This window comes from Lampetra fluviatilis, chromosome 2 (assembly GCF_964198595.1).
Source record: "Lampetra fluviatilis chromosome 2, kcLamFluv1.1, whole genome shotgun sequence".
Taxonomy (NCBI): Eukaryota; Metazoa; Chordata; class Hyperoartia; order Petromyzontiformes; family Petromyzontidae; genus Lampetra; species Lampetra fluviatilis.
The window spans coordinates 25,755,580-25,779,878 of NC_136276.1; the positions used below are offsets into that span (position 1 = coordinate 25,755,580).

At 49.6% G+C, this 24,299-nt stretch overlaps 1 protein-coding gene across 1 annotated transcript in view; it reads left to right on the forward strand.

Moving 5' to 3' along the window:
• Positions 1 to 830: 830 nt before the first annotated feature.
• Positions 831 to 24,299, forward strand: part of LOC144944630 (collectin-10-like) — a 484,828-nt gene continuing 461,359 nt past the window's right edge. The window contains exon 1 of the mRNA XM_078872994.1: positions 831 to 834. The gene's annotated coding sequence lies outside the window, so the exon portion shown is untranslated. The remainder of the gene's footprint in view (positions 835 to 24,299) is intronic.

Here is a 24,299-nt window from a genome sequence, read left to right on the forward strand (position 1 = left end):
GTTGGTCCTTGAGCGATAATCGAAATCGGGTCGCAGCGCAGCGTAGCGCTAACCGCTACACTCACCGCTCCCCACACAAACATTTGCATACACACACGCACACTTAAATACACGCGGACAATCGGTTCTCTCTTCCTCTGCCTAAATGTCTGTCTGGTTTCCTAGCAGCTGCGCGAAACTAGCCGCTATCGTGGGCATGTCCGTGGGGTCACCAGTGAAAACAACACGGCAGGTCACCTACAACGTTATCATTCACCCACAACGCTCATTATTACCGCAGCGATGCGCCTGTGGTTTCTTTCGTATGTATATGTATGTTGAACTTCTTTTGCACCGTACGTAGCCAAAGCGCCGTGCCAATCGGAGGTGCCGGGGCAATAGCACGCGCGCGTGTCTGTGTGTGTAAGGTTGCTGCGCTACGAACCTGGCGACCCCGGGTTCGATTTTTTGTATCGAACCCTAGGTCGACTCAGCCTCAAATGAGTACCTGGTGCGATGTGTAAACATCGCCGCTAGGGAGACAAAAGCGACCGGGCGTGGTGTTGGCTACCTACCCCCTGGTGTGCCGTGCCGGCCTTTATAGATGCTCGCTAACAGCACTTGCCCCTACAGTCTGTTAAGGCTATACGGGGGATTTTTTTCTTTGGTCTCCACATTAAACGTAAGGGGCAAAGGTGTTAACTAGCAGCGTCGTTGCGTCTATTTTGGTTTGTATCCCTCGCTCGCTCTCAAGCGCTGACATGGAGGAGAGGGGTTTGCATTGAGATGTTTGTTGGAATGTCTTCGTCGAGATCTTCTCACGTCGCGCACGAGAGCTCGGTGCCCGGGAGAGAGAGAGAAAGAAAAACTTGCGAGATTCGAGGAGGTAACAGACACCCACGCAATCGCCACACACCGTGCAAGTTGGTCCACATGTCTCGTGACCCCCAATTAATTGGACGCAACGCGTGGCGAGATGTTAAGGGGCCGTCCATAAATGACGTCACGCGATTTTGGACGATTTTTGACCCCCCCCCCCTCCCTTCGTCACGCGGCGTCACAAAAAGTCAGATCCCCCCTCAAATATGACGTCACAAAGCTCTGCCCCCCTTCCCCCCAAAAAATAAAAACATGCTTCAAATATCGATTTAAAGCTTTCGTGACCGCAGGAATTCATATTCTTGGTTCTTTCGGTAAAGTAACGTAGAAGGGAAATAATAAAATAATATAAATATAAAATAATAACAATTCTCACGACGTTTCGACTGCAACACAAGCAATCATATTTATATTATTTTATTATTTCCCTTCTACGTCACTTTACCGAAAGAACCAAGAATATGCTTCAAATCGCTTTAAAATATTGTCATTGTAGTGCGTATTTAATGTGGTGCTGCACTCTGATGTTGTAGGAGAAAACATTTATTAAAAAGTCTATTTAATTAGTAGAGCGTGTTGTCTATATTTATTTAAAGTTGCGCATTTTGATGTGACGTCACATTTCTCAACCCCGCCCCCCCATCGTCACACATCGTCACAAATGTCTGACCCCCCCCCCCCAGGTGCGTGACGTCATTTATGGACGGCCCCTAACTCCCTCGCCTGGTACGCAAGGAGGTCGTGGGTTCGACCCCGTCCCTGACGCCTGCTGCTGTATATTTGGAGTTTGCGTGTCTCTCTCCCTGTGGTCGTGTAGATTTTTCTCCGGTCCGGTTTTCCCTCCACGTTTAGAAACGTGAGTTTAGAGTATTTGGACGCGATACATTTAACACGCGATAAGCCACTTCACTGAGCTATGATTTGTAGCCAGATCGCTTTTGAAAAAGAACTACATAGCTCAAGTGAGCCTTACCTGATAAAATAAAAAAAATAGTTTCAAATAGTAGTTTCATTGAACCCCGAACGTGTCTTTCCTTTGCATGCTAATTTATTTTTGTTAAATATACCGTACTCTTTGGTTCTTTCGGTAAAGTCACGTAGGTAGAAAAATAAAATAAACAAAAAATTATATATCACGACGTTTCGATCGCAACAGAAGCAGTCGTCCTCAGGCGGAAAACAATAATCCAGCAGTGGAAGTGCTAAACGTGACTTTACAGAAAGAACCAAATAGTATAGATTCCTGCAGTCACGAAAGCTTAAAATCAAATATACCGTACTTTTAAATATATATTACGTTATAGATAAATAAAAAGCGGGTCACAAGACATCTGGACCGCCCTGCACAGTCGACTTCCATATTATTCGTGGGCAGATTGTCCGGTCGTGGATGAACCGTCCTCGAAATGACTGCGGATCTTGATTCACGCGGCTGTCAATGATTCGTTGCTGCTCCTCATTCAGCGATGGTCTGCGGCTCAGTGGCTGCCACCCATCCCCCGGGATAGTTGAGTCGACTGCGGCATCGTGCCTGCAGATTGAGTCTCGCGCACGTTGGAAGCCGTGATGATCAACCAACATCGATTCCCGAGCGCTGCCGAGGGTTGCGCAACCACAGCTGAGAAAGAGCTCAACGGAGACTCCTCCCTTACCCCAATCAAAATCATCACCAGCACCGGTTCGACAAAGCCCGACTTTGCTGATGAGACACTGAATGTGGAAACCGGCTGCGAGTTGGCTTGCGTAAAACCAAATTACGTACTGTCAGAAGGCCGTGTGGCTGATGGAATGGGTAAAAATCAGTGTATCACTGTTGTATTTATTTTGCATGTATGTTGAACTCATATCGCACGTAGCCAACCGTGCTAATCAGAGGTGCGGGGAAAGGACAACAAACTTAACACAAAAATCAGTTATAAAGAAACGAGTTTTAAAAGTGCACGATTCCAGTGGCTTGACTAATATCGGAAGGAAGAGCGTTCCAGACGGCCGCAGAAGCGCGTCTGAAAGCGCCATGCGATGCAGTCACCGCCTTTGCTCGATGGCCTGCCAAAAGCCACTGCTGGGAGGATGACCGGAGTCTTCGTGATGATTTATGCTCCTTGAGATTTGGAGGGACAGATACGTGAAGGAGGTGTCGTGTCTGCTGATTTATGTTGCTACTTGAATCAGTGTGCGCGACTGGGATCAGAGACGGACATTGACACAAAAAACTGGAACAAATGCTGAGCACCGCACAAAGAAGCACAGCGAGACGCTTGGTTGGAATGACACTGAGAGACAGAACGAGGAAAACGTGGATTGGAGAACAAATATAATGATCCCCCGTATAGCTTGGTCAGACTGTTGGGACAAGTGCTGTTAGCGAGTAGCACCTATGAAGGCCGGCACGGCACACGAGGGGGCGGGTGGCCAACACCACACCCGGCCACCTTTGCCTCGACAGTGGCGATGTTTACACACCACACCACGTACTCATTTGAGGCCGAGTCGACCTAGGGGATGCCCATGAACGATTCAGATAAATCGTCACCGGTGTTAGCCGTAGAGCCGGAATCGAACTCGGGTCGGCGGGTTCGTAGCGCAGCGCGCTAACCGCTTCCGCTCCCCCACAGACGGATTCGAGGGCATTCAACAACGTGACAGACGACACCCGCCTGAACGTCCACAAACGTGGGGTTGGGCGAGACGCTAAGCTATTGGGGGGATGGCGGCTTCGAGAGGAAATGGGAGCGATGCAAATCAAGTCGCTCGATAGATTATCACGTAGCGACGATCGTGAGATAGGGGGACGGCTTGGGGAAAGCCCTCATCATGGCTGATGATGATGTTAATGATGTTAATGATGATGATGAGACTCCTTCATGGACTGTGACACGGCTGGTAGCCCAGCAGGATGTTTGTATGAACGACATTCGCTTATTTGAGTCGTTCCAAATTTCACGCAAATGCTGACTTATTTTTTAGTTAATTAAATATCTGATGCAGTCTGTTGACCGCTTCTGATGATTGCCCACAGTCTGCCGGGTAAAACTGGAGCCGTATCCCTGTTGAACAACCATCTCCCGAGTACACGCTTTGTAAACTTCCAGAGCCTGTAACTCAAACGTGCAGGTCACTTAATCCACCTCCCAGCCCCCAAATATATAATGGTTTTAAAAAGTGCAGTATCTAATAATTACGGCCCCTTCATAATTGTTTATATTACGGTGTGTTTTTATTGTGAGGGATTTAATTTGAATAGCAGTGACTAAACCTTTGAAGCTCCTAAGCCCGCTACAAATCTCAGCTTATTCTTTGATCAGGATGAGTCAAGGCATCGGTCACCCTATAGTTTGCTCTTCCGATAAAATGCGATGCTTCACACTTGCCCTGAGAATCAAGCAATACTTGCTTGTACACATGCGATGAAGTGGATTGTAATTGTTTCCTGATATATTTATCATAACAACAACAAAAACGTTCACGTTACACTAATTTCCTCACTTCTGAAATATTGTAATGCTGACTGTACATGCATCAGTTGATCAGCTTTCACACACATTGTTTTCACAATCACATTTGCAGTCTGCGCGTGAATTTTGTGCAATGTTAACCCTCGAATTGTATTCACTCACATTCCCAGCGCGCATCGTAGGAGCGTACGGGTGGTTTATGAACCGTGTGATATTTGTTACAACGTTGGAAACGATATTCTACCGTGTGCCTACGATAAAAAACCCCTAAACCACTGAAACCTGCGCTCCTTCAACGGAAGAGGAATAGCAAACAAACACTTGCAATAACTCTCTCCTGAAACCATCTCGTCGTGGCGAGCAGCGCATCTCGCCGTGACCATGTGGCTGCTGAACACATTGCTGCCCTCAGCCGCAAGAATCGAAGAGTGTTGACAAGTGTTAAAAAAAAACGGCGCAGGCGTGAATTGCAAATGCACCTGAGTTGCATTCGCCCAATCCATCTGATCACATCCAGTCGACATCCTGAATGAGACTCACCTCCGTGCCACGGTCTTGTGTGCCCATCGAGGAGAGGGGGGAATGGTGTAGCACAACTGCCGCTCGACGAAGGGCAATTTCTGAGCAAAGCGGTGGAATTATGTCATTGCGGCACTGCATGTCCTCCTTCGAAAGGTTCACCGCACACACTCTCTGGACGGGGGAAGGGGGCGGCAGGCCTGGCACACGAGTTCCGTTTAAGGGGGGGACTCAACGATGGCTGAACTGATCGAGTCCAAAGTTGTCCTCATCCAAAGCGACTTCAAACGCGCCGGCGTCAATTCTCGGCGAGCACCGTTCACTCCGTGCTTCGTAGACTCGTCAGGACGAAGGCACAATGCAGACTTTTAGTTTGTTAATCACACAACTGTCTTCACTGGTTGAGTTAAAATCAACCCATGCGCTCTGTGGAATCATACAGTTGAATTGTAAATGTTGAGGGTTTACTCTCCCACACACGTGACTAATTCTACGAATTCGATGGGTCGGGTGGTAGCGGGTTTAACGACACATTTATATTTACGCAATCTAACCCAAAACAAAAACTTTTTATTGAATCATACACTCGTGTTTCACAAAATCGCCTCGGCAAATATAGAACACGGACTTTTTTTTTATTCATCTCACAACGACCTTAAATGTTTGAGTCATAACTAACCGATGCACTCTGTGGAATCATAAAAAAAATTTGTAATACGATGCAAAATATAAAATACCGTTTTAGCTGAACCGGCGCTGTGGTTAACATTCGACGCTGATACAAACACCATGCGTGTGTACTGCATGTATGTTGAACTTCTTTCGCACCGTACGTAGCCAACCGTGATAATCAGAGGTGCGGGATATAGCACGTGTGTGTGTGTGTGTGAGCGGTGGTGGAGCGGCTCGCGCGCTGTGCTTCGAACCCAGCTACCCAAGTTAAATTCCGGCTCACGGACAACACCAGTTACGATTATCTGAACCGGTCATGGGCCTTCCCTAGGTCGACTCAGCCTCAAATTAGTTCCTTGTTAGGTGAGTAAACACCGGGCGTGGCGTTGGCCACCCACCCCCTCGTTTGCCGTGCTGGCCTTGATAAGTGCTCGCTAACAGCACTTGCCCCAAAGGTTTGACCGGGCTATATGGGGATCTTTGTCTTTGCTTTCTTTCCACATTAAACGGAAGGGGCAGCAGCAGAGTAAGCAAGCGGTTGTGCAGGTCGTAAAGATAACCGATGTGTCGAGAGCATTGAGGCAGTGAGCCTTGGGCTTCAATCCAATGGCCACTCGAGATGGTTGTCATCGGTTGGGACCGGCAACATTTCACCGCTGTCAGTAAAGATTCACCAGAACAATCTTCTGTGTCATTCCTCTTCACTTGGCGATGCAAATGCATAGGGCGCCACGGTGGTGAGATGTTAACTACCTCGCTTGGTATACAGGAGGTCGTGGGTTCGATAGCTGACGCCTGTTGTTTATTTTGAGTTTGCATGTTCTCTTTCTCCCCGTGGTCGCGTGGATTTTCTCCGGGTCCTCAGGTTTTCTCCTCCACATTCAGCAACATGTGTTTCGAGTTATTTGACTGCAATGCATTTCCAAGTGATGATAAGCCACTTCGTTGAGCTATCATTTTTCATTGCCAAGTCGCTTCTGAAAAAGAGCTATACAGCTCAGTGGGGCCTTACCTGGTAAAAAAAAAGTTTATCACAGCGATAACTCAGTGTGCTTGGCAAACTTAAAATTGATGGCAAACTTTAAAAAGTTCAACATTGGGCCTTTAAAAAAACATTCTGTACACATTTTTCCTCACGGGTTAAGTCACTTCCATGGCCATTTATATTCGTGTATATAAAGTAAAGAGAATTATTCGTCGTTTTTCTTCAACATTTTCCAAAAAATTAGATGTTGGAAAAGGAACAATGCTTAAGGGAAAAAAATCGACCGTGCTGCGGTGATTTTTAACATGTAAGCGCGGGGACTCGTTAAATAAAGGAGGCGATTATTCCGAGCTTAGCGCTTGCAGTCAGCCCTATGCCCGCCTCTCTGCGTATCCACACTTCGCGCAATTTTTCCAAGAGCCGCGTTTTTTATTTTTCTTCGGGAGCTAGAACACCGCGCCTTTCCAATGCCGAGGCTCTCCAAAGCCCCCCTCTTGCCCCCTTCTCTGGCCCAGTGTCTGTTGGCGTTGGACGTGGAGGATTTTTTTCTGTGATCAGTGGCGGCACCCCCCCTCCCACCCCTGCCCCCCCAGCCCCCCCCCCACCCTCCGGCCCCCCAGGCCCCCCACCCCCAGCCCACCCTCCGGCCCCCCCCCCCAGCCCCCCCACCCACCCCCCGCCCCCCCAAACCTCCCCCAGCCCCCCCAAACCTCCCCCAGCCCCCCCACCCACCTTCTGGCCCCCCCACCCACTCCCCAGCCCCCCCCACCCACCCCCCGCCCCCCCCACCCCCCCAGCCCCCCACCCCCCAGCCCCCCCCACCCACCCTCCGGCCCCCCGCCCGCCATCTTTCCCAGGGAGAGAGCCACGGGGGGGGCGGGCTTGGCATAGCTCCCAGCATTCCTGGGCATTCGCATCAGCTCCCTGATAGACTTTAAAGTAAACAGGACCAGAGGAAACCCTGTCTAGACGTGGGGCGCTCAGACGAGATTAGCGCATGCGGAGCTCCCCCTGGGTTCTTTGGGCCCTGCGCTTGGGGTAAGACGCGGGGGCCTATTCATGAGCTGACAGCTGAGCGCAGGATGGGGCTGGAATTAGCCCAAAAACGCTGCCGCCGTTTTGCCCGTTTCTCTGAACGCGGTGCGCCTCAAAAGACCCAACGAGGCGACGACGACTTTCTCTCTTTCCCGTGATGATTTTGTGAGAATTAAATGTGCGAAATCGTTTTTTTTGTGACTCGCATCTCGCACCGGGCGGCCCCAAACAACAACAGCAGCAGCGGCAAAACAAATGTGCACGATACATCAATGAATGAGCGCGTACCTAGAGGTGACACTAATGATGGTGGATTAAAACCTCTACCTCGTTTTTGGTTGAAACTGTGGCGTCAACAATTTAACCCTTTTACCAAGGGAAATTATCAAGCAACCCCTTGCACTGTACGTGTGTCGGCGGGTGCTGGATTTATGAGAGAGCCATTAGGGATTTTTTTTAGCCCTGGTGAAACCAAGACAAAGAATTTCCCTCACAATTTAACTAAATGTTTATTTTAAGTTACTGCAAACGTGAGGGGCGGGGAAGGGGTGATGGGGGGAATCACTGTAAAGTCTAGTGGATAACACTGCCGTTTAAAAAAAAAAGTTGTATAATTACTTTGCGTGTGTTTTTTTAAATATCTTACTGTACTTTTGCAAAGTGAATATAGCATAACGGTACTTTATTTAACACGGCGTTTTCAGGGCTGTCGCCGTGTCATTTCATCACTTTTTTTTCCTTCCCTTGAAGATTTATCGGTCTGACCCCCCCGCCCGCACCATTTGACCGAAGCACCTTTCTCTTCGGCCCCACTGTACACCCCGAGAGCTCTCGTGTGCCATCAGAAGCCACCGTACGCACAGGAGGGCCAACAACAGCAGACGATTTGACATTGGCTCGACGGCTTGTGGAGGGAGGAACGTTCATCCAGCGGTGGATAGACCGCGGCTAGCTGACGAAAGTCGAAAACGCGATGACAGCCGCCACGGGTATTTTAGGAGCGCACGAGTATGCACCATTGCGAGTCATCTTAGCGATGCTGATGATGATGATGCTGCTGCTGACGAATTGAAATTGTTCACAGCGTTCTACTGTACACCACTTTGCTGTCTTTTGATTTGTGTATAGAACCGTGACCAGACCACATGTGCTGCCCAGATCGAGGAGTTTCCAGGCCAAACCCTGTAACTGGCAGACCTTTTGATCCACGGTCGTGACATCAGCATCTACGACTCCTGTTGACGAGCGCACAGCTGAGGGGGAGGCTGAGCCACAAATATACTTTGGGTAAGTCTCCTGAGATGTATTTGTTAAACATAGTCCAAATTGAAAAGCCATGATTTTTGAATGTGGTCCAAGGTACTGCCCGGACAAGAAAGAATCACAATTAGGAATGTCACTTCCCATATTTGGCTCGCGAATACTTTCACGTATCAATATGTTTTTGTTTTTTTTTGCCGGAATATGACGAATGGGCAATTTTTCGCCTCATAAACACCGTGCTATGCATCACAGAGCTCTGAGGTTGGTATTTTAGGGTCCACATGCCATGGTCATCTGTCACACAATGAAAAGCTTTTCCATTTGTTTACGGACTTAAACAGTTTCCTTTTTCAGATTATAATGATACTTGTACACTTTGATTAAGCGTCCTTTTGGCATGTTTTAAGCAATGGCTTTCTCCCTGTACCAGCAGAGGTGTTGTAAATTAAATCCACGGCACAAGCGCCAACTGTGCCAAGTTAGCATTGAGCCACTCTGGATGAACTTGTCCCTGCCGTGGAAAAGTCGAATTTCCACCACTTGCCAGTCAGTCGCCTCCAAATCACTCTCCCATCGCTACTTGCCCTGGTTCCTGTTCCTGTGAACTTCACTTAATGTAACCTCCACCCATGTGGAGGCCTCTGTCTACCGAATGCGACTGCATCCACACTCTCTGCTCAACGACCACACCGCAGCTCAAAACACTGCAGCTCTTCCTGCTCGACTGTGGAATGTCTTCCCGTCGTCTCTTTTCCCCCAAGCTCCCAACAAACCGATTTTTTAATTCAAGAAACGTGTAAACGCTTTATCTATCACAGGGATGACGAGTGCCGTTTGTTCCTGGCTTCTTGCTGCTGCAGGCGCTTTGGGCCTGTGCTCAGAAACCGTGCTGTAGAAATAACAGGGGGAGAGAGATAAGCACAACCGTCTGGTCTCTTGGCCATGGAAACGAGTGAAATGGGTTTGCTTGTTTCTTCAGCTACAAGTTTCCAAGACTCTGTGATTGTTTGTGAACTAAAAATGGGGCTCTCAGTGTGGTTCTCTGTGGAATATTCGGGACAGGTGAAATTATGTATGTGCTCGCAAAAGAAATGGAATTTGGCACCGTCATAATAGTGCACAGTTCGAGCAGTGGTCGAATGCCAAACTACTCCGCGCTTGCGTTCAACGCCCGGCGCGGCTTCGTGTCGGATTCTTGGTGGAAGAGGCTTCGACCTGAGGAACCCAGCCTCAACTGCTCCGTTTCTTCTTTCAAACATTTCCTGGCAGCTGCTGCTGCTTGCGCTGCTGCTCACAACACACTTTGAACGTTTCGGAACTTTGGGCTTTTTCGGTCCTTGGCCCTCAGATTTGGGACACCCTCTGCCTGAAGAACTGCGGCTGGCGGCTGTTGATTCTCCCATTTATAAAGAAACTACAAACTTGCTTATTTCCTATGGCATGTTAGATCAACTATAGATATATATTTAACTCTTTGTACGACACGCTTGAACCCTTTGTTGGGTCTGCTGCGCCTTATGAAAACGTAAATAATGCCCGTCGATATTTCACTGAACATAGAACCTTTTTTTTCGGCTTATTTGTGATTGTTTCATTATTATAGGACAGCATCAAAGGAGTTCAATTAATTGGTATGTATAGTTGCACATTGAGCATGCATCGTGCACTGGTGAGCTGTGGGTGCACAGAGATTCAGTGTAAATAAGTATATCTTCTTCTTCTATATATAAAAGGGAAATTTGTGAATATGTGTGTCTGTTCGAAATGTTTAGCATACTCCCAACATGCAACAAACTTGAAATTCGGCATGTGGGTAGCTTCCAGACTGTACACAAAGCAAAAAAGTATAAAAATAGACTTTTGTATTTTTGGAAGGGGGGGGGCGCAATAATAGCTATATTTTGCACGGCAAGTGAGCGGTGACGTCACATCTGTGATGTCACCCACATGCGGCAGCGTCACGCAGTGTGCCTGCTGACGTCACGCACCCCCCCTCCAACCCTCCGCGTAGGCCGTGTATTTATTATTTATTTTATACCTACGTGACTTTACCGAAAGAACCAAAGAGTAAAGAATCCAAGTCTTCGGCGAAGCCGGGTAGTAAAGCTAGTCTCAGAATAACCGGAGTAGGGGAATAACTGCAAAACGCATGGGTCCTGATATAGATGCAGAGCAACGACTACAACCTCACATTCAGGTGGTGTAGCCAGACAACTGCGGTGGTCAGGAGGAGTAGAGGAGTCTATCGCTGCGATGTCTCCTTCGTATTTATGGATCGGGGAATTGCGTCGGTAGACATTGTACGGTCTGTTCTGGATGACCACAGTCGTACACTCCTGGAAAGTTTTTAATTTTCCACTTGTGCATCAGATATCCGCATCTTCTGCCATGGTTTGTGCAGTGGTTGCGGTTTACGGTGGACCATGAACTTCGTGGAAGATCAGACCCAGGACTCTTCTGCGTTGGGTCTCTCACAACAAGGTGTTTGTGATTTTTTTTTACTCCATTCAGCTCTCCAAGCTTCATCGGGTTTGAACTTTCATTGTTGACGGTTAAGCGTGTGGGTCCTGAGCGGTGTATTATTACAACTATTATTATTAGTGCACAAATGGATAAAAAAAATATTTTCCAACACAGCGACCGCACCTCAAAAAGAGGACAATCCAGGAAAAACCAGGACAGGTGGCAACCCTCCTTTGCGAGATTCCTAGCTTCGCTAAACTATTTAACTTTTAATATTTTACAAGGTAAGACCCACTGCGTTATGTAGCTGTTTTTCAAAAGTAACCTGGCTATCACAAATGATAGCTCAACGAAGGGGCTTCTCGCGTGGAAATTTATAGAAGCCAAATACTCGAAACGCACGATGTTGATTCTATATTTGGAGGGTGAAACCGGAGGGCCCGAAGAAAAATCGACCCGACTGCGGGGAGAGACACCGCAAACTCAAAATGCACAGACGTCAGGGTCGGCATCGACCCCACGACCTACTGTATAGCAGGCGAGGTAGTTAACACCTCGCCACCGTGGCACACTAATTTAGTATCTAGAGGGGAACATTTTGACACTGACGACAACTGACTTAGCACTCGGTCCCTTCCGCCGCAGCGAAGAAATCCGCCGGCCCAGTGGAAGCGCGCTGCGCTGCGTGTTGTTGTTGTTGTTGGACAGCGCTGAGCTGTGCATTGATGCACTTGCCCACCAAAGGTTTTTTTGAAAATCCCATTCAGGCCACGGTAAGGGAAAATGATCCCCCGGCCGCTGATATCGGGCATTAAAAAAAATCACCGTGTATCAAATAAAGTTTCCTACATAGTTCTTGTATGTTAAATCCCCTTTCAAAACACAATTCCTGACATCATAACAATGACTACTATTTCTATTTTACCAGGTAAGGCCCACTTAGCTATATAGCTCTTGTTCAGAATCGACCTGGCCACAAATGATAACTCAACGAAGTGGCTTATCCCGTGGAAATGATTAGCAGCCAAATATTCGAAACGCGTGTTAATTCCTCTTCACATGAAGCAAGCCCCCTCCCCTGTCGAGTTTCCACTCCTCCCTCAAGACCCCCACGGCCTCTTCTCCCTGGCCCACCCTTCCCTCCATCCGCAGGTACCCCCCTAATTCCCGTGCCCACTAACCTCCCTGCCCATACCCTTTCCCTATTCACCATATCACCTTCATATACCCTAATTTTAAAACTCATAACCATTGTGAAGCGCTTTGGATAAAAGCGCTATGTAATTTAAAAGCTAATATTATAAATGTGGAGAAAAAATCAACGCGACCACGGGGAGAACCCAGGGGCCAGACGTCTGGCCGCGATGAGGGGGGGGGGGGGTCTCAAAATTGGACAGGGGGGCCCCATTTCACGCAGTGGCAAGGAGATGTTAACTACCTCGCCTGGTATACAGGAGGTCGTGGCTTCGATCCGGACCTTGATGCCTGCTGTATTTTGAGTTTGTGTCTTTCTCCCCGTGGTCACGTGCATTTTTCTCCGGGGCCTCCGGTTTTACCCTCCACATTTAGAATCAACATCACGTGTTTAGAGTATTTGGTTGCTATTAATGTCAACACGATAAGCCGTTGGGTTATCATTTGTGACGTCCAGATCGCGTCTGAAAATAAGCTACATAGCCTGGTGGGCCTTACCTGGTACAATAAAAAATACTTAGTTTATAAAACAGGTGTTAAAATATTCAAACACCAAATACCTTTTGTAAAGCATCAAGTCTGCATTAACCACACGTACTTGTGGTGAACATGCAAACAAACATGCTCTGATAATATATGGCATTGTCTTTGATACTGATTGGCCTACACCAGAGAGGGCTTTGTATGGCCTTATCTCACAATCAGTGTCAGACCAGAGAGCACCAAAAGTCGAACAGGACAAAGACAATGCATGTATCAGAACATTTATAATGCAGTAATATCTAAAGGACCTTTTTTGCCAAAATGGTTTTGCCCTTTCTGGCAAGCTCCCCCAAGCTCCACCTGCAAACAACTGCAGAGGCATGCTGGGTTGAACCGCATAGCCCAGCTGAGCTGGAATATGCAGTTATGTAAAGGTGCATCGGCTTGTGACAAGGGATCAATTTAAGGATAAAAAAATAGAAATCTTGTACGTACTCACGATACATGCATCACGCGGTCGGTTTGTGTAAGGGGTGATTCTGATTTATGCTAATTGGTTGCAAATTACTGTATATGTAAGATGCAAATTATATGTCTGTTTAGGTTGATGGCGCATATGAGAGATTGTACAGACGAGAGATGGAGTAAACAGGGAATAATAGAAATAAGGCGGAGGAAAAACGAGACAAAATAATCAATTATTGAATGGGATCGCCACCCCGATTCCGGACGATTCGTTGAAATGCTGGGGGAGGGGTGAGGTGCGAGAACGAATAAGCGCGCATCTAAGGACGTGTCTACGTGGATATGTCAAGGTCACGGAGGGCATCACGGTCAACGCACCAACGCATCTCGCTGCGACGTTCGCCTCCAACGTCACCACCACGTGACCGACTGTGCCCCCCGCTTGGTCATCCACCGCTGTCCGCCTCCCCCAGGGGCGCCTCAGTTCCCTGCCCTGCCCCACCCTGCACATACAAAGACAAAGATCCCCCGTATAGCCTTAACAGACTGTAGGGGCAAGTGCTGTTAGCGAGCACCTATGAAGGCCGGAACGGTACACGAACGAGGGTGTGTGTGGCCAGCACCACGCCCGACCGCCTTTGTCTCCCCAGTAGCGATGTTTACACACCGCACCAGGTACTCATTTAAGGCTGAGTCGACCTAGGGGAGGTCCAGGACCGGTTCAGATAATCGTCACTGGTGTTAGCCGTGAGCGGGAATCGAACCCGGGTCGCCAGGTTCATAGCGCAGCGCGCTAACCGCTACACTAACGCTCCCCACACACATACCAGGCCAGGTGCACTTTGAGGCCACGTGAAGTGTCGAAGGCTCGCTGACAGAAGGTCTCGGGACAGCCTTAGGTGCCATGGGTTGGCTGACCGAGATGACTGGCAGATGCACCCGCTTTACCCCCTACTATACTGTGCCACCTTGCCGCATTTTATCCATCCGGCGCTCCGCTCGTTGTTGTGAGCTTCGCTCCTCTCCCCTCCGTTGTTGCTAGAGGGCGACTGCCTCCAATTTCCCAGTGGCAGCGTTCTTCACGAGCCTCCTTCATAGAGGCCGATCCTGACACCGCCGGTACCAGCCGTGGGCAAGTGCACTCAGCTGCACATCCTCGCGAACCGCTTCAGTCCATCTCTTCTCCAGCCCACGTCCTGCCCCCCCACCTCCCCCCACCCTGCACACCCACGCAGGCGCGCCGCACCCACTGCAGCCTCCCACCCAGTCACATCCGCAACACCTCGTGGCCGAATTTTTAATCTTCAACTTCCAAGTTCCCGTCGTATCCTGCGTTGACGTTCATGGCATCCTCCACGTGCACCTTTATTTAAAGGCGAACCCGTTGTGGTCCCGACCCACCCCCCGAGGTATTGCCAGGGTGTGGCTCCCTGAACACGGACGAGACTCTCCCTTCACAGCCATTCCCCCAGCTCTGCAGTAAAAAACTTGCTTACTCTTGCAAAGCTGATTTTGTGTCTCTTACAAAAAAAACTGCCCCGGTGACGCGATACATATCCTGAGCTCCTCTCTCAAAAGCTCCCTTAAATGATCCACACTTTGGAAAGCTCAGCATGCAACTTTGGATATGTTTACGTTCAAACGGTTTCATATTCGTTCGAATGGGGACCTCGCCGTTTGTCTCCAACGCATCCGAAATCTGCTGCGGCGGAGTTCTTTCCGGAAGGGTTCATGCGGGGGAAGCAAAACACAACTTTTGTGACAGTTTCCACCTGTGTGTGTGTCTCATTGAAACAACAACAAACAACACAGAATGTAGCTGGTATCGGTAAAAAAAATCCCAGTGCTGAAAAATTACCTCCTTACTCAATCGATATTATGCATATTAAACTATGAACAAATGTTTGTTTTGTACCAGGTAAGGCCCACTGAGTTATATAACTTTTTTGACAAGCGACCTGGCTATCGCAAACGATAGCTCAAAACGTGGCTTATCATGTGGAAATATATAGGAGGCAAATACTGTAAACGCACGTTTCTAAATGTGCAGGGAATAACCGGAGAAAATGCCAAGTGACCACGGGGAGAGAGACACGCAAACTACAAATATACACAGGCGTCAGGGTCGGAATCGAACCCACGACCTCCTGCGTACCAGGCGAGGTAGTTCACATCTCGGTCCCTCCCTACTGCAAAAACATAGCAGGACCCTCCTGAAAACTAATCTAGAGACTCAATGAGGCTTTTCCTGGGCAAACGAGCGCAGGAGTGACAATAAAGAATGCCGAATGCGTCCTGTGGAATTGATCACCACGCCCTCCGCACACTCATTGCATACAGCCGCATCTGCCACTGAGACTCCAGAGGAATGATCGCTTCTCACGAATCGCACGCAGCAAACACTTCACAATTCCGTGGCGCCCCACGTAGCCCAGCGCCACTCTTGGACCCCCGTCCATCGTGACAATTGGGACACGGTGGAATGCAGTGTGAACGTGGCTGGAAGCGACCTGAATAAACACCGAGAAAAGAGCGGGGCAGTCATTGGGCCCAAACAGGGCAAGATGGTGACTCAGAGATGATTCATGCTCCCTAATCTTCCACGCGTCCTCGATCAATCCACATCGTCTCGCCCCTCCTGGCTCCCTCGGCTCTTTCCCCTCCTTGTTGTGTGCGCTTCGTGCCGGGACCTGCGATCCACCGGGCAGACACGCTCCCCTTGGCGGCAGCATGAAGGCTGCTTTGGAGAGAGAGCAGTCAACATCAGTTCCTTCTGGCACCGTTAACGTGAACATCTTCTCCCCCCACCCGCCCCTCCGTCGCGTTCTCTGCGTCTTAACAGGCACGAATGTGCCCGCGCGATGTCCAATTATGTTGCCCAGCAGGAGCAAGCGACGTCGTGGAATAGGTGAAGCGGCGATGGGGGGGGGGGAGCGGCCCGTGCGATGTCCTGCCCGCAACGCTTCTGAAGGACAATCGTCTGATGCTGCGTTCGCGCAGCCGCTTCGTAGCCCCGCTCACGAAACCAGGAAAGTGGTGCCCGTCCGGACGACTGCGGCAACCTACCGAGCCGCACTCGTGCCGCGCGGCTCTCGTGTTTGGGCTACCAAATCTCAGGCTGGCCGCACTCAGAAGCGGTCGCGACATCGCGACGCAACCGGCCTACGAGGCGCTCCTTAAGCAGCAGCAGCAGCACCACCCACACCACCACGGTGGAAACGTATAGCCAGTAATGCGCCGCCGCCTTGGTGGGGTGACGTAACCTGAGCCGAACAAACGTGAGACTGTGTCCACCCAAAATTACCATCCAGTGGCAAATACGGTCAGGTGGGGGCCCCAATCTTTGATTTGTCTCACACGGTGGCCACCCCAGAGGCTATTCTACATCGCGGCCTCCTCTTGCCTAATCTCATCGTTAAATGCGTGTTGTTGTTGTTGTTCTTTTACACTGTTGTCGAAAACATATCTCATGGAGGTCGTCAAGAAGGCCCCAGCTCGTAGCTTTGGCCACCAGGGGGAAGGGGGGGGGGTGGAAGCTGAGGCACCCCTACCCCCACGCTAGTTACGATAGTTACGCTAGTCAAGCATGTTACGCTAGTTACACGAGTTAAACTAGTTAAGCTAGTTACGATAGTCAAGCTAGTTACGCTAGTGACGCTTATTACACTAGTTACACTAGTTATCCTAGTTAAGCTAGTTACGCTTATTATGCTAGTTACGCTAGTTATGTTAGTCAAGCTTGTTACGCTAGTTAAGCTAGTCAACCTTGGTACGCCCCTGTTACCATCGCTTCGCTCGAGCCGTAGAGGCGACGGACACAGGGCGAGGGTTGGTGCACGTCGGTAGGAGACCCCGAGTCGTTGCAAGGATCATCCGGAGCGGCCGGGCGCTGCTCGTGTCTGGTCCCCTATCACCGTAGAAACGCATCGACAAAGACAAAGATCCCCCGTATATCCTGAACAGACTGTTGGGGCAAGTGCTGTTAGCGAGCACCTATTAAGGCCGGAATGACACACGAAGGGGTGGGTGGCCAGCAGCCACGCCCGGCCGCCTTTGTCTCCCCAGTGCCGATGTTTACGCACCGTACCAGGTATTCATTTAAGGCTGAGTCGACCTAGGGGATGCCCAGGATCGGTTCAGATAATCGTCACTGGTGTTGGCCGTGAACGGAAATCGAACTCGGGCCGCCGGGTTCATAGCGCAGAGAGCTAAACGCTACACCACCACTCCCCAAAACACATACACATACACACATACAAAGTACATACACAGATACACACATACAAAGTACACACACACACAAACACACATACACAACGCTGCCAGGATCTGGGAATTGTGACCTGGGCCCTGGCACCACCCAACCAGATTCGCCCTCTTCTCAAGACACGGACTGAAGAAATTAAAATACATCAGTCAGTATGTGCACAAACATGGAATTTTATTTTATTTTACTAGGTAAGGCCCACAGAGCCATATACAGGTAGTCCCCGAGTTACAATGGTCCGACTAACGATATTTCGATCTTACGATGGCGATATCGATACGAGAAAATTGCCATCAACAACCTAACATCGTTCAAGTATGCAGACGACGGACATAATCTTGGTGAGTACAGTACAATATGATACGTTACGATACGTTCAATGCCCTGTATGATACGTTGCTTTAGCGATTTCATTTCAGGGTTACCACGATACGATACGTTCAATGCATGTTAAAAGTTTGTTTTATAGCAGATAGGATTGTTTCCTGAAAAAAACTTTCTATTAAATTACAGTTCATTTAGGTAGGCTAAGAATTTACCTTGATTTGTTTTACTTTAAATTTTACTGTGTAATACAGTATTGTAATTAATAACTACATACAGTATATAGTTTATACAGTACGGTACTGTAAATTGCTCTGTTTTGCTAAATTATCACCATTCTTTAAGACTCCTGGGTAGGCTAGGCCATGTTCGACTTATGCTATTTTCGACTTACGATAGGGTCGTCGTAATGCATCTCCATCGTAAGTAGAGGACTACCTGTAATTGTTTTCATTAGCGGCCTGGACATCACAAATGACAGCTCAACGAAGTGGCTTATCATCACATTTATCGCAGCCAAATAACTCGAAATGCGTGATGTTGATCCTAAATGTGGTAGTTAAAAACCGGAGGACCCGGAGAAAAATCCACGCGACCACAGAGACAGAGAAACATGCAAAGTTCAAATATACAGCAGGCGTCAGGGTCGGGATCAAACCCACGACCTCCTGTATACCAAGCGAGGGAGTTAACATATCATAACCACCGCGGTGCCCAGGGCATTAAATCGGAGCATTATTGCACACCTAGTTGGCCAATGTTTGCAGTAAACAAGAAACATCGTTTAAAAGTCCATATCAGAGGCAATAACGCAAATTCCTACCGATGTATTATGACATCACAGTCATGTTCTGTTTGCGTGTGTGTCCGCGTGCAATGGGGCATGCTAAATTAGTAACCATGCAAGTTTAAAAAAAAATTTTTGCATAACATAGCAGCGTCTTGAGCCGACATTCCCTGCCACCACGCTGTGCAACCTGTGCAGCAATGTATGCATGTTGTATGTTGAACTTCGTTCGCACCGTACGTAGCCAACCGTCCTCGTCATAAGTGCGTGGGGAAGGTGACCAAACTAAACGCAAAAAGCAGTTTTAAAGAAATGAGTTTGTCAATCTGAATGATGATTTAAAAGTGAATAACTCCAGTGGCTTCCTAATATCGGAAGGAAGAGCGTTCCAGACGGCCGCAGAAGCGCATCTGAAAGCGCCCCGCGATGCGGTGACCGCCGTCTTTGTTCGATGGCTGATATCGTTGAAGAGGCTGCAACGTTTGTCGAGGAGTCCACAGAGCAAGAAGAACAACGCTGAGTGCTCTTCAGGACGAAGGCGAATTGAGAAGCGCCGCTGCTCATTAACGCCGCAGAAAACCGCTCTCCCGAATGTGCGTGGCCTTAAAACAAACCACTCGTCAGAAAACAGCGGTGGCAAAACGGCCACAGAAAGTTCCCCTAATTGCAAACAAATTGTTCCTAAGTAGGTAAAACGATATTCCGCCAATTAAATATTTCTGTGTGCCTCAACTCGTACACAGCAGGGGTAATATTTTATTTTCGTTGAAGCCAAACAGCAGCTCCCTTATCCTTGACACATTACGTGTATCCGGCTTTATGCATGTCTCGTTTGTCACTATTTTCACGCTCTTAGCTGAATGCAAAAAAACAATCATCAAAACGGAAACTATACTGTCTACAATTAAAACGTATTTATTCCCACAAGCTGTATGATTAAGACCAATTTTGTGTGAACTTGCATAAATTCGCGCAGTATTGCACAGTTCTGTTCGACTCTGTGTTGTGAATCCACACCCTAGCCACCGCACTGCAGGCCATAACAGCACACTCACTCACCCAGTCACTCACCCGACCATTCACCCAGTCACTCACCCAACCACTCACGCAGTTGTTCACCCAACCACTCACAAAGTCACTCACCCAACCACTCACTCACCCACCCAGTCACTCACCCAACCACTCAATCAGTCACTCACCCAACCACCCAGTCACTCACCCAAACACTCACTCAGTCACTCACCCAACCACGCAGTCACTCACCCAACCACTCACCCAGTCACTCACCCAACTACTCACCCAGTCACTCACCCAACCACCCAGTCACTCACCCAACCACTCACTCAGTCACTCACCCAACCACCCAGTCACTCACCCAAACACTCACTCACCAAGTCACTCACCCAACCACTCACTCAGTCACTCACCTACCCACCCAGTCACTCACCCAACCACTCACTCACCCACCCAACAACCCAGTCACTCACCTAACCACTCACTCAGTCACTCACCCAACCACGCACCCAGTCACGCACCCAACAACTCACCCAGTCACTCACCCACCCACTCGCTCACCCACCCAGTCACTCACCCACCACTCACTCACCCACCCAGTCACTCACCCAACCACTCACCCAATCACTCACCCAACCACTCACCCAGTCACTCCACCAACCACCCAGTCACTCACCCAACCACTCACCCACCCAGTCACTCACCCAACCACTCACTCACCCAGTCACTCATCCACCCAGTCACTCACCCAACCACTCACCCAACCACTCACTCACCCACCCAGTCACTCACCCAACCACTCACCCACCCAGTCACTCACCCACCCAGTCACTCACTCAGTCACTCACCCAACCACTCACCCACCCAGTCACTCACTCACTCAGTCACTCACCCAACCACTCACCCACCCAGTCACTCACCCACCCAGTCACTCACTCAACCACTCACTCACCCACCCAGTAACTTACCCAACCACTCACCCACCCAAACATTTACTTACCTAGTCACTCACCCAACCACTCACTCACCCAAACACTCACTCACCCAGTCACCCAACCACTCACTCACCCACCCAGTCACTCACCCAACCACCCACTCACCCACCCAGTCACTTACCCAACCACTCACTCACCCACCCAGTCACTCACCCAACCACTCACTCACCCAGTCACTCACTCAACCACTCACTCACCCACCCAGTCACTCACCCACCCAGTCACTTACCCAACCACTCACCCAACCACTCACTCACCCACCCAGTCACTCACCCAACCACTCACCCACCCAGTCACTCACCCACCCAGTCACTCACTCAGTCACTCACCCAACCACTCAACCACCCAGTCACTCACTCACTCAGTCACTCACCCAACCACTCACCCACCGAGTCACTCACCCACCCAGTCACTCACTCAACCACTCAATCACCCACCCAGTCACTTACCCAACCACTCACCAACCCAAACATTTACTTACCTAGTCACTCACCCAACCACTCACTCACCCAAACACTCACTCACCCAGTCACCCACCCAGTCACTCACCCAACCACTCACTCACCCACCCAGTCACTTACCCAACCACTCACTCACCCACCCAGTCACTCACCCAACCACTCACTCACCCACCCAATCACTCACCTAACCACTCACTCACCCACCCAGTCACTCACCCAACCACTCACTCACCCACCCAGTCACTCACCCAACCACTCACTCACCCAGTAACTCACCCAACCACTCACTCACCCACCCAGTCACTCACCTACCCAGTCACTCACCCAACCACTCACTCACCCACCCAGTCACTCACCCAACCACTCACTCACCCACTCACCCAACCACTCACTCACCCACCCAGTCACTCACCCAACCACTCACCCACCCAGTCACTCACCCACCCAGTCACTCACTCAGTCACTCACCCAACCACTCACCCACCCAGTCACTCACTCACTCAGTCACTCACCCAACCACTCACCCACCCAGTCACTCACCCACCCAGTCACTTACCCAACCACTCACCAACCCAAACATTTACTTACCTAGTCACTCACCCAACCACTCACTCACCCAAACACTCACTCACCCAGTCACCCAACCACTCACTCACCCACCCAGTCACTCACCCAACCACTCACTCACCCACCCAGTCACTTACCCAACCACTCACTCACCCACCCAGTCACTCACCCAACCACTCACTCACCCAGTCACTCACCCAACCACTCACTCACCCACCCAGTCACTCACCCACCCACTCACTCACCCAACCACTCACTCACCCACCCAAGCACTCACCTAACCACTCACTCACCCACCCAGTCACTCACCCAACCACTCACCCACCCAGTCACTCACCCAACCACTCACTCACCCACCCAGTCACTCACCCAACCACTCACTCACCCACCCAGTCACTCACCCAACCACTCACTCACCCACTCACCCAACCACTCACTCACCCACCCAGTCACTCACCCAACCACTCACCCACCCAGTCACTCAAGCACCCACCACACTGCAGGTCACCTCCCATCTCTCTCTCTCTGTTTCTTCCATCACACTGCTACCCCGCATCCCATCCCCCATCCACTATTTTCTGACGCTTCTACAATGGCCCGTGCTCAATGCCGTCAAACGCGTCATCTCCCCTTTGTCCATGACAACTCTAACGGTGCTGTCTGTTGCTGATCGCTTGCCGTTTTGGGGCTTCTGGGCCTACTGTGCTCAGCGGCTGCCGGGTTTTAATCATATATATTTATAAATAAGTATATATATAAACAAAATATAAATCCACTGAGAGCTGTGGACTTTTAAATCATCCAGATCGAAAACGCATTTCTCTCGGCACTGCTCGTGATTGTGTTCAGTTTTGTTTGTCCCGTCCCCCGCACACCTCTGATTAGAAACTGTTGGCTACGTTCGGTGAAAAAGAAGTCCAACATATCATATTATCGCTGCCAAGGACGAGGTGAGAGCAATCCGCTTCGTCGACATTGACACGGGAACGTCCGACTTGGTTGCCTGCAGCAAACAGACGAACGGGCGATCGCCAAGAACCGGTGATATTAAAACAAATCTGTCGTGTTTCCATGTTGTGTCCCCCCCCCCGCCTCTTGTGTGTGTTCATCACTGGGACGCGAGAGAGCGACAGACGCGACCGAAGCAAACATTTTTGTAACTTCTTCTGCGCCCGACTCGAAATGTTTTCAAGATTTTAGTTTTTTTGAGTTTTACTCGTCAACCTAGTGCAGGCGATGAGATGGAATCTCGCGGGCGAAGTGGGAAAATCTGGTCGGTTTATAAGGCAGCGGTGAATAGCCGAATAGTTCCATAGCAATCATAAAAGAGAATGGGGGGGAGGGAGATTAACAGTTTAACATTCCAGTTTACCGTATTTCCTTGCATAGACGAGAAGCGAGATGTTATTAAACGCAGGCCCTGAATGGGGCTCTCACATCCATGAGAAAAATAAACGTTGAGGTATTTATACACGCGCCCCCCCCCCATCACCACACCCCCATCCGCCCTCCCAACAAAAAAAAATAATTCTCTGGTCACTTCCCCTTTCAAAAAAATAAAACCACACACACACGGGGAAGTGAGGAATTGGGGAGGGTGCGGCCGCATGAACACACATCACATCACGGGTCAGTTCAACACGTAGTAGTCGGGATGTCGAGACCAATATTGTCCACGAGCGGTTTTATTTCGGGGGGTTAGAGCAACTTTGGCTGTCGCCTGATGAGGCTGGTTGTAATTATCGCCAAGGTGCTCGACTTGTAAATGTTGCCGTGGGTTCACTCTACAACACACAAGCGGTGTGCTGCACTCGTAACTCATTGGCATGTTTTGTTTACGTGACAAACATTACTCATTGGCTGTGTCGGGTGGTGGCGGGTTTAACGACACATTTATATTTACGCGATCTAACCCAATAAAATATATTCTGGATCACGAGTCACTCAGAGACCCCCCCCCCCTCATCCCTCCTCCTCCTCCTCACACATGTGATGCACATGCATGAACAACGCAACAACACACGCCGTGCCTTAACCGTGCCCCGTGGGTGTAATATTCACATGGCTGGCAGGAGGTGGCAGCGACCCCCCGCCCCACACACTGCTGGATGGAACATAACCTTGTGCCAGGTCACGTAGAGTGCTCCCGTGTGTGTGTGTATTTAGAACTTATTTCGCACCGTACATAGCCAACCGTGCTAATCGTGGCCGTGCTATTTTATGTACTTTCGAGGCCCCTTTGCTGACTTCATGGCCCTCTGGAACGCTCTTCCTTCCGATAATAGGAAGCCACCGGAGCTATGCGCTTGTAAATCATCAATATTGAAAACTCCGATGAGCACGGTTGGCTATGTACGGCGCGATAGAAATTAACAGAACATTCATTCACATTGAGGCCACCCCACATCTCCCTGCGCGCATCTTTACGATCGTTCCCACACAGCTGCCGTAAAGGTGGTGCATCACGTGCTGCCAATGCTATACCGTCGCCT